Here is a 15,661-nt window from a genome sequence, read left to right on the forward strand (position 1 = left end):
AAAAAAGTAAATTAATGAAACATCAAGATCCCACTCATCTCAGCACTAAGCCTGACTATCAGCACCACTATCCCTCCTAAAGGAAATAAATTAAACTTGATTCCTTAAGGATTGAGTACTACAGAAATCAAACAAAAATTAGTACCATTAAGGTTAAAGAGAAATTTTCAGTTTAAAGTTTGTAGATATGAAGAAAATTCTTATTTTATGCATTAAGAACATAAATATAAGTGAAATTTTCTTACTGGTAGTCAGTGGGCACATATAGCTACATTTTCCCCCCCTTGAGTCATAACCCCCAACTCTAGCTTCTAAAAAATATTGAAAACCATCATTCAGCATATTCTGAGACATTCTAGTATCATCTCTTCATAGTGATATGTCTGTTATAACACTGGCAACTTTTATAGGTATGGAGGACAAAGTGCATTATGCATTTCAACAAATTTTCATGGTGGAGAGAAAAAAGGCCTACTTTCTTATTTTGCTGTAGGAGCCAGGAACTCTTAAAAAAACTAACATTACTGCCAAATACGATTTCCACAGATATCCATCTGTGGTATTGACTTAGCTGGTAAACTGTTTTTATTATTTAAAGAAAAAAATTACATATATAAAATTAAAAATATTTTTAATGATACTTTAATTTTTTTTCCTAGCTATGTTTAAGGTCCTACCATATAGTGTTAAGCAGTAGCCTTGACTTTGAACCTAAATTACAAATACAAGTAAGAAAAATTATGAGTTGAAAATTAGCTTCTTGGACTTCGTGTTTCTCTTTCCTTACTATTTTTCACTAGTACATCTCTCCAAATCACAACACGTTTCTTTTTTAATGAGATTTAATAAAAAATGCTCATTATGGCACAAAGTCAGTGAGCAAGATACTCTTTTCAAAAGAATTTTACTTAGTTCAGATTCTAAAACATATACTTTATGTATCTGTCAATTGGAAATGCCTTTTTGTTCTGTGTTGACACTGAAATCACATTATTAAATAACAGCCTGGTTCAAAAGCATGTGCCTGTAATTCCAGCTACTCAGGAGTCTGAGGCAGGAAGACTGCTTGAGTACATGAGTTCAAGACCAGCCGAGGCAATGTAGCAAGCTTTTGTCTCTAAAATAATAAACTCAATAATTAAGACTAGTTGATATTGGACCACTTACAGAATATTTTTTTTCAAATTATCCCTAGTACTTGTAAGTTCTTTCCAGTCTTAAGACTAAATACCTTTTTAATTTGGGATAAAAGTCAGGGCTGGAAGAGACTTTAAAGGGCATGAAGAATTCTGGTCCAGAGCTTATCCATTCCATGTACCCATGCAGCCTATCAAGTGTAAATCCATTCTATATTTTAATTCCTGTGAGACACAAGCTGCCTCTTAAGGTAGCATATTCTGTGTTTGGAGAGCTCTACCTACTAGCTAGTTATTTCTTATATTAAACCAATACCTTTAAAAAATGTTATGAAAATAACACACATAGTAAAAGAAATTTTTAAAAACAGAAATACAATAAAAATGTGTCTCCTTTCAACCTTTGACCTGTTACTTCCACTAGCTTTTCCATTATTTAACTATTAGAGGTTTTCTCCATTGGCAGTTGTTTATCCCCTTCCCATTATATTCGCTCAGTCCTCTTCCCGTTATATTCTCCTTTCCGTTGCATTCATTCCCCTTATATTCACATACACATATGTATGTGTATGTATGTATGTGTATACACAGACAGTTTTTAAAGCAGGAACATACTATGCCCATGGGTCTGTGAGCATGTGGGATTATACATTTTATACATATTCTACAACATGTCTGACAGACATTCACCAAATTTGAGAACAATACACATTTTGCTTAATATATTAAGATATTTAAATCTATTTTATTCTTTAATTTTTTAAATGTTTAGTCATTAACAGCTTTATTGAGATATAGTTAATATACAGTGCGGTTGACTTACAGTATACGTCAGTTTTTATTCACGGGTATGTATCTCCATCACCAAGCCAGTAGAACACCTCCATCTCCTCAAAGGAAACCTTATAACCTCCCTATCCCATTGCCCCCCACCCTCAGCACTAGGCAACCATAATCTACTTTCTGTCTCTATAAATTTGCATATTCTGTACACTTGATATAAAATGGAATCTGATCTTTTGTGACTCATCCATGGTGTAGCAGCATGTTCGTTCCTTTTCTATGGCCAAATATGCCATTATGTAAATATACTGCATTGTGTTTATTCATTCATCAGTTGACAGACATTTTTTTCTTCCACCTTTTCAGCAGTGGAATTGTTGTCATACTGTTTTCCAAAGTGACTGTATCATTTTGCGTTCTCACCAGCTGTGTATGAGGGTTTTGATTTCTCTACATTTTCACCACCACTTTTATCTGACTTTGTGTTACTTGCCATCCTTGTGGCTGCAAAGCATTTCATTACGGTGTTGATTTGCATTTTCCTATTGGCTAATGATGTCAGGCATCATTTCATGTGCTGCTTATTGGCTATTTGCATATTTTCTTTGGAGAAATGCCTATTCATAGCTTTTGCCTATTTTTAAATTAGGTTTTCTTTATTATTAAGTTCTGTCTTTATTGTTAATTTCTATGATTTTTTATATATTCTAGAATTAAGTACCTTAAATGATTTGCAATTTTCTACCATTCTGTATGTTGTCTTCTCACTTTCTTGATAGTGTCTTTTAAGCACAAGTTTTTTCTTTGGCTGAAGTACAAACTCTATGCATTTTTTTCTTTTATTGCTCTTGCTTTTGGTGTCCTAAGAATCAGTTTCTAAATCTAAGATCATGAAGGGAAAGTAGGGTAAATCTCTACCCCTATTTTCTCTCCTAAGAGTTACATAGTTTTAATTCTTATATTCTGGTCTTTGATTTTTCATCCATTCTGATGTACTTCTATATCATGGCATGAGGTGTAAGGATCCAAATTCATTCTTTTGCATGTGGCTATCCACCATTTGTTGAAGACTTTTTCTCCTCATTGAGTGATCTTGGCACCCCTGTTAAAAACCAGTTGATTGGGCTGGGTGCAATGGCTTACGCCCTAATCCTAGCACTTTAGGAGGCCAAGGCAGGCGGATCACGAGGTCAGGAGTTCGAGACCAGCCTGGCCAACATGGTGAAAGACAGTCTCTACTAAAAATATAAAAGTTAGCCAGGCATGGTGGCAGGCACCTGTTACCCAGCTTCTCAGGAGGCTAAGGCAGGTTAATCACTTGAATCCAGAAGGTGGAGGTTACAGTGAGCCGAGATCATGCCACTGCACTCCAGCCAGGGCGAAAGAGCAAAACTCCATCCCAAAAAAAAAAGGAAAAAGAAAAAAAACAGTTGAACATAAAAATGTGAGTTCATTTCTGGACTCTCAGTTCTTTTCCATTGTTCTATATGCCTTAAGTAGTTGCTAATCTTGTTTTTACAAACAGTGCTGCAATAAAAATCCTTGTGTATACATATTTTTACCCATATCCAAGTATCTTGGCAGACTGTGAGATTACTAGGAGTGAAACTGCTGTGTCCAAGGATATATGTTTTTTTAATTTTGATAGATGTATAATTTAGGCTTGGTTATGTTACAGTAGCAAGCCATGTCTTAAAAACAACAAAGGTTTATTTCTAGCTCCCATTTCTTGTCCAATATAGATTAGCTGGTGGCCTCTGTTCTTCATCATTCTCACCCAGTGACTCAGGTTAAGGGAAGCTCCATCTCTGCACTTCCATGACCAAGGAAACATAGCAGGTAAGCAGTGGCTCTGGAAGCCTCTGCTTCAACGCATGTTACTCTGTAGATAAAACAAAGCACATAGCCACACACGTAATTCAGTGGAAACAGGGAGGCACAGTTCTACCACATACCTGGGAGACAGAGAGCCAGAACAATGTGGGGAAGGACACTAACAACTGCCAATAAATGTTGCCAATTTCAGTGTTGATGCTCTCTATAGATTTTACCAGTTTATGCTCCCGTACTTATAAATGGGGAACATTTTTGGTAATATATATAAGGATATTCTTTCCTCCTTCCCTTCCCCACTCATCATGTTTGTAAGGTGATTGAAAAAAATATGTCAGTTTAATAGATAAAAATGTATTGTTGCTTTGGGTTTTTTTTTTAATTTTTATCTTTTTTGGGGGAGCTTAAATAAAATTTTCATCTTTAAATATGATTGAGGTTGAACATCTTTTCATGTGTTCTTTTTCCAATGATTTGTATTTCTCATCTTGGGAACTTGCCTATTTTTGTCAAATGGTTAGTCTATTCTTTCTACTTTGTTACTACTTTTTACTTAGTCACTAAAATTTTTCTGCCATATAAATTTTTTACTTTTACATATTCAGTCTTCTCAGTCTTTTACTCTAATGGCTTCTGGGTTTTGAGTGCTGTTTAGAAAGCCTTTCCCTATTCCAAGATTTTGAAAAAAGAATACCAATCTTATGGTATGCTTTCTCTTTAGTATTACCTTGAAACCATATTGAACCAGTCTCATGGCATCCCTTCAGAAACTTGGAAACAGCTACCGTATCTTCTTTTAAAGCATAACCCTTTCTCAGCCATAAACACTCCCACTTTCCATATGGTTCATCCTGTTGCATTGTTTTGAGGCTCCTGATACCTCTATCCTGTTTTCATTCTGTCTAAAACAAAAGTTTTAGATACTATCTATATCTTAATGCTGTAAGATTACATGCACAGTCTTAATTATGTAAAATAAAGGCCAGCAAATTATTAATTAGCAAGAGATCTCACCAGTTATGTTAAAATGACAAAAATTCATCTCTTATTAATACCTTTTTGTAATTTAAGTTTCTTAAAAATAATTGCAGAGATGAAGCATCATTCCTCTTACTTTTGTTTTACATCTGTTGCCCAAATTACAGGCCTAGTTGCAGCACTGTTAACAAGATCTGACTTCAAACTGCCTTCAAAAATGACAAAATAGGGCCGGGCGCGGTGGCTCAAGCCTGTAATCCCAGCACTTTGGGAGGCCGAGGCGGGTGGATCATGAGGTCAAGAGATCGAGACCATCCTGGTCCACATGGTGAAACCCCATCTCTACTAAAAATACAAAAAATTAGCTGGGCATGGTGGCGCGTGCCTGTAATCCCAGCTACTCTGGAAGCTGATGCAGGAGAATTGCCTGAACCCAGGAGGCGGAGGTTGCAGTGAGCCGAGATGGCGCCATTGCACTCCAGCCTGGGTAACAAGAGTGAAACTCCGTCTCAAAAAAAAAAGACAAAATAGATTAAAACAGATTGCTTTAAAGTTATAATTGCCATCTTTGAATCTTTTATGACTCAATTACCAAATAAGTAACTATGGTAATACAGTGATATATAAAACAGATATGATTCCTGTTGTCAACGAAGTTACAGCCTAGAAAAATCTTAATTTATTTTAGAAGCTGACTTTGTACTTTCCTAGGTGCACTGACTTAGGCGTGACTTAGGCTTGTGTCTGACTTAGATAATGTAAAATTGTCATCACAGACAAAAAACAAAAAGATACTAGAAGTAAGTACCTATTAGGTTTTTCAAAACTTTTGGAGAAATTTGATATTTACAGTAAAGAATAAAATTAATAAAACTAACACCATCTAGAACTTCAAGTGTGTTTTTTAAATTTCAAATAAATTCAGTAAGAAATTTTCTCCATTGTTCATGAGCTGACAAAAGTTGGGTAAGTACTGAGCTTTCTGTATAAAACATTTTGAATGCTTGCAGCAGCGGTTTAAGAGCCCTGGTGCTTGAATTCGCTTAGTACTCACTTATTTTAACAACCACAAGAGAGCGTTACATGCTTGAATTACCTTTATCCATTAAAATTTAACTTTGAAAGATTTAAAAGATACTGAATATTTTTTTCTTTACCTGCAAAATATAATCAAGGTATTAAATACACCACTTACTTTATTTCCTTGGTAGAACCAGCATTGTATAAAAAGCCACCTATCTGCAGCATCAGCATCTTAAAAGTCTTGCCATATTTTGTAATGCATTAAATCTTGTTAAGTGAAAAACAGTAAAGCTAAAGAGACCTCAAAATAAATGTCAAGTTTTTGTTTTATCAGTTTCTATTTCTTGGACTTAAAATTTATATTTTGCTCTGTTCATTAAAAACCAAATTGTCATTATTTTACATTTAATAGATCTTTAGTGCCTACAGTTTTCAAGGTGTAAGACTAGATGTTAAGTGGCATAAAGTTGAATTCCATTTTTATCCTCAGAGCTTTAGGTTTAATTGAAAAATATGTTTGATAATGAAAAATATATTTGATAATGAAAAATCTGAAATGCTCAATTTTTCCGATCACAAGATGAAATGAACTAGTCTAACAAAAAAAGATTATCTTTTAATGTGGTGATGATTTATAAATACAAGTAATAATATGTGACCTCTTGAAATTGTTTCCTTAACTTTATTTCTGTCCTTCACACTTCACTCATAATAATTTTATTTAATGCCTTTTGAAAAGGTACAAAATTTAACTTCATTACTTTTCAAATTATCTTCAATTTCAGAATAGTGAAAACTTAATGTATATTTGGCTGAATAACTAAAACATCATTACAGTGTAAATATCACAGATGAAATTGCAGCAAGCCTTTGTGCCTTATTATTATTGTTTAACTACTTGTATATAATTAGATATTTTAATTTTAACAGGGTATACATATTTTATACATACATTTATATATACTCAATATATATTGTAGTATATTTCTGCATGTAATTATATATGTATTATAAAACATATTATATAGAGATCTATATCAAGCTTCAGTGTAGCTTTTTAAATATATTTGTGCTGTTTTATCGCCTTTAAATTGTTTTCTGCTAACTTCTTGCTTGATAAATAAGGCTTTCACTGACAACACGTAGACTACCAACACTTCTTATTTTCTCTTCACTTCTCTTCCCAACTTGTGTCATCTTTATTTTTAATTCCATAATATGTATTCATAGTAGATAATGTTTACATTTTGTTTGTAATTTTTGTCTCAGTCTGTTCAGGCTGTTGTAACAAAGCACTAATTTATGAACAGAAATGTATTGTTCACAATTCCAGATGCTGGGAAGTCCAAGATCAAGGCACCAGCAGATTTGGTGTCTGGTGAGGGCCCTTTCCTCATAGTTGGTATTTTCTCTCTGTCCTCCTATGGCAGAAAGGGGAGAGGGGGAGAACAGGCCACCCCAGGCCTCTTTGATAAGGGCACTAATCCCCTTCCAGGGCACAGAGCCCTCCCTACTTAATGACTTCCCAAAGGCCTTAACTTCTTAACACCATCACAGTGGGGGTTATGTTTCAACATGCAAATTTCAGAGGAACACAAACACCTAGACCATAGCAGTTATATATTGTGCTTGGTTTGTAGGTTGATTATAAAAGCTGAAACTTAATAAATGGTGCATAGAGGTGTGTGTGTATACACATACATACATACATACGTGTGTGTATGTCGGACTATTAAATGTTCACGGCAGAGCCCAGTCATTTATCTGTTTTCCTTGGAATTTTTAATTTTTGTTGTTCTTGTTTTCTGCCTTTATCATATCCTTTCGGCACATCCAAGATTCCTTTTTCCTGGAGTCCTTTCTTCCCTGTTATAAATTAGAGTCACCATTCTTGGATCTTAGTTTCATCCTTCTTGGTTTTTGCCTTCATTTTGGTAGAGACTTGGGAGATAAATTCTCTTAAGTTTTTAAGTATCTGGAAATCCCTTCATATTTTTAGCTTGATATAGAATTCTTGGTTGAATATCATTTCTCCTCAGAAAAATGTTGTGATTTCTTTATCCCTGAGGAAATCTGATGTCAGTACGATTCTTGTACCTTTGTATGTGATCTACTTTTTTTCTTTCTGAAAATTTTTAAGATCTTTCTTTGTCTTTAGTAGTCTGAAATTTTACAATGGTGTAGGTTGTTTTCTTTTTTTTAATCATCCTGTCCTACATTTAGTGGACTCTTCCATTTTAGAGGCTAGTATCTCCCTTCAGCCCTGGGGAAATTCTTTTCTGGTCCCCGCTGTGGTTTTTCCATTGTCTCTTTCTAGATCTTCTCTTGTTCAGCTATTTAATGCTATCAGTTTCTCATTACATCTTCAGTATATTTCATGTCTTTGTCTTTCTTAGGGTGTCTGGGACAGGGTGTCACTGTTGCCCAAGCTGGAGTACAGTGGTGCTATCTCGTCTCACTGCAGCCTCGACTTCCCAGGCTCAAGTGATCCTTGCACCTCGGCCTCTCAAGTAACTGGGACTTCGGGCATGTACCACCATGCCTGGCTAATTTTTTAATTTTTTTGTAGAGAAAGTATCTCCTTTTGTTGCCCAGGCTGGTGAAACTCCTAGGCTCAAATGACTCTCCCTCTTAGGCCTCCCCAAAGTGCTGGCATTACAGGCATGAGCCACCATATCTGGCCCCTCTTTGTCTTTCCATTCTACATTTTAGGAGATTTCCTTACATTTTTTCCAACTCACATATGAAATTTTCGTTTTAGCAGTGATGTTTTTAATTTCCGAGAGCTAATTTGATTCTTTTTCAAAGAAGATTGTTGTTTTATGGGTGCAATCATGTCTTAAATCTCTTAATGGTATTAATCAGAATTTAAGTTCTCATCTCTCTACTGTATTGTCTTCACTTAATCTGGGTTTAGTTTTTTTTTCTTTGTTTATGCAGCCCTTTCACGTTCATATCATATTTTCTTCAAGTATGAGGTGATCCTTGGCTGTTAGTTTATATTTTAAGGATGAAGTACTATGAAGGCTGGCTGAAAGCCCTGCGTGTGAAAGTGAAGACTCAGCTACAACAAAAGAACACTCCCTCATCACCACCTAGTGTTCTGTGTATAGGGGGTCAGGGTGGGAAGTGTGGGGGTGGAGGAGAGACTTAAAAATAAACCTGCAGCTTCCGGCCCCTTAGGATTGGCAGAAGTTGACTGTTCCAGACAGATAGCTGATTACGCGTCTGTGTTCTGGCCCGGGCCTGACTCCTGCCTTCTGTTGTTACCTGCGCTTTCCAAAGTCAAGAGCCTTTTTAGGTTTCTGCAGGGCAGATGGGCTGCCATTTAGTGTGCAGCACCCTCCTTGTCCATGAGACTTCAGCTTTCTCCACTCCTTCATTTGGCTGTCACTTCATCTACTTCTAGCCTTCCAGAAACTTGTTGACATGTGTTGTCAATTAATTGCCTTCTTAATTGTTGGTAGATTGTACCTTTTTCATGCATACCTCATTTTTATGGGGTTTCAGGAGACAGAAGTTTCTGTCACTATAATGCTCAGTCAGCCATGTTTAAATGAAAGGCCTGGCTAATGTAATTAAGTCAGTATTTATCTATGTGTAAATAAATCACAGAGTTAGAGAATTTTTTTTTCTTTTATTGAAATCTGTGTAACAAATCATCCCTCTCTCTGAGTATCTGTTACTAGATTGTGCATGAGCCTAGTTCATCTATATGTGTGGTTTGTATGATTTTGTTTATAACTTTTTCTTTACATGCCAATACAAACAAAAACCAAAAAGCCAATATAAGTGATTATCTCTTCACTATTTACAATCATTCTTTATAACTTAGATATGAATTTCTAGTTTCACCTAATAACAGTGGCCCTTACTTTGTAAGCCTGCCTCTCTTTCCAACCTATCTTCTTTTGGGCCCTTGAAGTATAATTGTCACTTTTCTTTCTCTCTAATCAGCACTAAACAGTTTTTAATTTAGTCGAGGCTAATTAGAGCAAAAGTTGTCTTTGCTGTTTAATTATCCTTCTTCAGTATGTGTCTAATAACGTTGTTTCATAATGGGTATTAGGTATTATTTTGTACAGTCAAGGTTAAATTTGCAGATAAAACTCAGAAGAGTTTAGACTTAGCTGAATTTTTATAGTGATTTTTAGAAATTGACTTTGACCCTTTTTTTCTGTGTAATTCATCTTTCTCAGATTCGTATCTAAAAATCTCAAACTGCAAATGAAAAGTGAACTAAACACATAAAAATTCAGCCACTTAGAAGAAAAAATTGCTAAGAAATAGAGAACTACTTTGCTAGCATATTCATAGCATTTTTAGCTTGTTTATAACAGTCATACCTAGACAGATCAAGCTACTAGGTATGTCATTTCTAATAGTCATTATAACTCTAAAATTTTGTTTAAACTGGAAATAAGTTGTAAGTAATTGTAAGTGGATTTGCAATATTTTACTTTAGATTTTCAGACTGATCATAAGAGATACCTTGCCTTTACTCCCAAAGGTAAGCCACATCTTCAGCCATTGCTAAAACCCCTTTCTTTGTGAATTTCTAAGGATGCAATACTTATTTCGGAAATATTCTGAAGAATTTACTCTTTAACCTCAAAACACCTCACAATCATATGTGTAGCAACTGTGGCTCCTTCAAGTCTCCTAAATCATCTTTGAATCAGATTTCTGCCTGCTGTTAAAGTCGGTCTCCTACTGATATTGGCCTTCTGTGTATCTCTCAAACTCTGTGATTTAGTTTCTTGTTTTGATAGAAACGTTAGGAATATAGGATTGGGGATTGCTGGTGAAGCTGTGACTGGGAGAATGTTCAACCTTACCCTGGAATGTATGCTTGATGATGTATTAGTTGGAAAATAAATTAGATTTTTTAAAACTGTATAATAGTTTTATTTTTCTCACTTTACTATTTTTACATTTTATGGACAAATATTCTTTATCTGTGTGAAAATAGAAAATAACAGTTTTATATAAAATTAAAACTACAAAGAAATGCATGGTTGTCATTACGACAGTATAAGCGTCGATGTCGTTATTTAAAGAGTAAAAATGTATGCAAAATTCCTCCTCCCTTTTACAAAAGATTGAGAATTTTTTTTTCCTGGCAGCAAGTGAAATATTGAAGTACTAATATTTTTACACTCTTTAGATCTGAAGACATTAAGTTAGGCACAGATTTGTTTTGCAGTTATGAATTTTAAAACATTTTGTGCTATTTCAAGTTCTTACTTAAAGGCAGTAGCATGAAATCATGAACATGGAAAACAGCAGACCTCATAAAAATATTTGGTGGTATAATTCTTTTTGTATCATACTTGCATATCACCATTAATCAGGGGAGAAAAGAACTAAATTATTTTTTCCTAATTAAATGGCATAGATTGATAAAAAATGAATGTGATCAGTCAGTATCTGAAGATCAACCACACATAGCAGTTCTGCCTGATGTGTTTGATTTTCTGATGCCAACACAAATATTTAGACTTTAGGCTAGCGAGATATGTATGAAAGTTGGCTCAATAGAAACTTCACATGGAAAACAAGTTTTAAAACAAAAAGGAACATTAAACTTCTAAGGTACAAATGATGACCAATAATTTTATATTTCTTCCTTTGAAAATACTGTAAATTCTATGAAAAATTCATTTGTAAAAATACAACAAAGAATGAATAACATGAATTTTATTTTCTTTTACAATATAAGTTTTTTTTAATAGAAGAAAAAAACTACCCGGCTTTCTGATAACTGTAACCTCAGTAAATAAAACAAATATTTTATATATAATTTGAGGCAAAGTAATGAGTTTCTTGAATCAACTGGAAAAAGTCATATTACTTTACCTATGTCATGCATAAATGATGATAATAAGTGAAGATAAAAGAAAAAGTATCTGATCATGTATGAGGGCTGTCTCTATTCAAATTATGATGAGAAATAAAATGAAAATTACCAAAGAAAATGAATAAAATGATTTTTTTAAAAGCATATGGGAATCGCATAGATGAGAAAACATTTTCATTCTAGGGATCTAAAACAAATGTGTTTCTAGGTTTAAAAACACACCCACACACACATCTGTCGTCTTGGCTAAAACTTTAACATATATTTTCCTAAAAGCATTTTAAATATGAAAGCCAAGATTCCTCAGCTCTTGATGATATACCAGAAGGGTATACTTTATTATATTTTTAAAACTACAAGCATCTTGTCAACTTCCTAGGCCATAAAAGAATGGTGCAGAACCTTCCTAGCTATTGGTCATCTGAAGCTAGAGCTTCTGTATATTATTTTATATTGTTATTTTACTCAGCTACCCTTATAGCCACAGTGTTCAAATTGTACTAATAATTTGTCACTATATTCACTTTCAAAAAAGTAAAAATGGGAACATAAATTTTACTCTGCTCAGATATTCATTGCAGAAAGGACTTAATATAATAATATAAATGAATTAAAAGAACGTGTTGTAGTAAAATTATGCTTTAAGATCACGGGAGAAAGAGATCAAAGATCCCTCCTCTCTCTCTCTCTCCTCTCTTCCTTGTCCTTAAGATTTCTGTCTCTTATGATGCATTCCAAACCAGTACCAGAATGACTAACAAGTTCATCTTGCCTGTATTACCATGCCCTTTGTCACCCAGGCTGGAGTGCAATGGTGTGATCTCAGCTCACTGGAACCTCCACCTCCCAGGTTCAAGCAATTCTCCTGCCTCAGCCTCCTGAGTACCTGGGACTACAGGTGCACACCACTATGCCTGGCTAATTTTTGTATTTTTTGTAGAGACAGGATTTACCGTGTTAGGATGGTCTCCATCTCCTGACCTTGTGATCCGCCCCCAACCTCGGCCTCCCAAAGTGCTAGGATTACAGGCATGAGCCACCACGTTTTTTAAGGGGACAGATTTAAAGAAAACAGTGAAGGAGGTGCATAAATATTTGAGAATCAACCTTCTCAAATCTGTAAGAGGATTAATAGCTATCTGCTAGTCTCATATAATAATTCGTGCTTAATACCTTAAACAACAAAAAGAGTAAAGAAAAACACATTTCTAGCCATTTTCGTTTAGTGTTAGCTTATGTAAGCAATGTCATATATGCAAAAATTATTTAATTTGAACCTTAACATGAGTTATTTAATAATTTTTCTTCTGCATATATTTGTGCCTTCATATATGTTTATTATAAAATGATCAATTATATATGTATATAGATATATATATCTATATACACACACATATACAAGAGAAAAAACAAGTGGAAAAGTATTGTTTTAAAGAGAAGACTGCCTATGACAGAGGTCACATTTTCCTTTTAAAACTGTTTGCAAGTAATTTGCAGTTCCTTGAAAGGTAAAGTACTGCTGACTGATTTAAAGTCTTTACTAATCAGAAACACAGGAATATAAGCTGCTTTGCATAATAAATTGGCACCATAGGATAATTTTTTTAAAAAAAGGAAGCTATAACAAACCAAACCTTTATTTTTTGGTTGAGTATATACCTTTTCAGTTTTTTAAATCTCTGACAGGAGAAACAGATCATTTTAGAATTTTTGCAATTAGAATTAAATGCCTCTCTCAAAATAATTTAAATTCTTGGTCTGACATGAATAATTGGTACAGAAAATCCTTAAAACTGGCTTGAGTTAATAAGCCAGATTTAAACCTGGATCTCCTCCTTCAGCACTGCTCTTTTGCCAGTCAACTTCTTACTGTCCTTTGCTTGCAAGTATATAAATAGCCTACTCCTAGTTTAGTAATTTATCAAAATAATTTTATTCAATATGAACATTTTAGCTCCGCTTGATTAGATGAAACAGGCACACATGCTTTAGCCGAGAAATTCCATTTTCTGGTTCTATATAAAGCAGCATCTAAAGCAGCAGAGAGGGAAAACAGTTACATTTTCAAAAATAGTTAAGCCAGACTATTTCCTGGAGATATTTCATTTGTTTTTCATTTTCAGATACTGCTGGCTCTTTTTGGTAGGGCTACACATTACTACTGTCCAGTTTAGCTTTCCTGACTGTTAACAGACTTCCACAATGAACCTTCCTTCACACTGCAGACATTGTGGAGATCCTTTAACATATACGTATTCTAAAATACATGCTCAAAGTAAAAAGATCCAAATTCACAAGAGTATGAAGTATTTATTTAAAAAATCATGCATCAGATTGTACAGTCTAGAAATAAAAGAAGATTCAAATTCGGTACTAAAAGAACTATTTTCTCTTAACATTTTAAGAAAGACTTTAGAGTCCCAGAATGTCCTGGGGCTCAATTATCCTTCTCCGTTTGCAGAGAAGCAGCAGCCAGAGCTACTGCTGTGACTGGCTGGGCAATTCCATGGAGCTGCATCTTTCCAAGTTTCTTCTATTCACCATTCTGCTACACTGTATCCAGTAAGAGTCTTCAAGTAAAAGACAAACGTGTACACAAATCTCTTGCCTTGAACTTTACAAATCATGCCCCCATTGTAGTAATACCTTAATGCATGACTGAGTTTCTCATAGCTCATAATAGGCTTATTTTTACATTGTCCCCATTTTTGTGCAACCAGTTCAGGCTGATTTAGCTTAAATTCACCTTCATCACCAACCCAAGAAATAAGAGTCTCCAGCATCTTTTATCAGTAAGAAGTTCTAGCAAAAACTGCCATAGTTGAATTTGACCATTTTTTCCTGTTCTGTTCCCAGGTGAACTTCTGTCTTCTCCTGAAATCCTCAGAGCTCTTTGTACTTTAGCTGCCTTTGCACTACTGTTTATAACTTTTAACAGTAGTAGGTGTGGTGAATTGCACTGATGATGGATTAATTTGCACAGGTTGATCAGTTGTAACTATTTCATTCATCTGTTGTTCTTGTCAATACATATTTTCAGAGAAGTTACAGATGACTCCAGAGAATTTCTCCCAGAGGAACCCACTGAAAAAAATCTTGGTTGAGACTACATAATTCTCTTCTGGAAAGGTTGAGTGTGATGAGGTCTATATCAGTTATACTGAATTCCTTCATTACCCAAGCCATCCAATGCAGGACTTGGTCTGTGGACCACTGTATGGGATCATAGGATATCCCAAGGCATTCTTGTTCTTTTCTATAGCCTTCCAGTGCAGCAGCCCATCTTCTTTACTTGTTCTGAAGTTTCATCTGAAATGTTTGTGATGTGTTCTGTGCCATCAAGAGTTATCACTTGAGCTTCTTCAACAAGGTGTGCTTCTGATTCAGCATGGTGAGCATCTGGATCAGTAACACCTTCAACAGTGTCCACAGGTTTAACAGTTTCAAGGATGTTTAACTTTGGTTCAATTCCTTGGTAAGAAATTACCCATACACTAAGCTGTACAGTTCCATCTGTCTTCATTCCTTGGTCAAATAAACTTTGTTCTGGATCCAGCTAGGCATCTTGCAGGCAAATGTCGTGAGCATCCAGAGAACACTGTAGTCTTGGTTCTAGCAGTTTCTTTAAGTCGCCTATTGGTTCATTGATGTCTGTGACCTGGCTTACACAATTCAGCTGGTATGTAGGTTTGTTCTACAGTGCCTTCTTCTGTGTACTCTTGTTTCTCTGTTCCATTAATCTCAATTTCTGTCAGCTCCTCTGCTTTTCTTTTAGTCATGGCTGAAGTATTTCAAAGGATCTGTCCCTCCACTTCCTCCTCCTGTTTGGCTTCTGTCTCACCTAGAGCCATCTGATCGCAGACTGTCTCTGAGACGCTTCCTGTCTGGTGAGCGTCAGATGACCATAAACTAGATTATTTTTATGACTTTCCATACAGAGAGTTGTATACTAGCATTTTTTCCTTTTATCATAAAGTAAAGTGCATCTTTACCTCTTATATTTTGACCTAAAGTCAGATTTTTTTCTGAAATAGATATATGAAGCTGC

General features: G+C 34.9%; 1 protein-coding gene and 1 pseudogene across 9 annotated transcripts in view; one reads left to right on the top strand and one right to left on the bottom strand.

The window, feature by feature from the left end:
- The window catches only part of TAB2 (TGF-beta activated kinase 1 (MAP3K7) binding protein 2), a 96,759-nt gene that overhangs the window by 65,474 nt on the left and 15,624 nt on the right, over positions 1-15,661 (top strand). The window lies entirely within an intron of this gene.
- Positions 13,992-15,534, bottom strand: LOC118153015 (GA-binding protein alpha chain pseudogene; annotated as a pseudogene).

This window comes from Callithrix jacchus, chromosome 4 (assembly GCF_049354715.1).
Source record: "Callithrix jacchus isolate 240 chromosome 4, calJac240_pri, whole genome shotgun sequence".
Classification (NCBI taxonomy): Eukaryota; Metazoa; Chordata; class Mammalia; order Primates; family Cebidae; genus Callithrix; species Callithrix jacchus.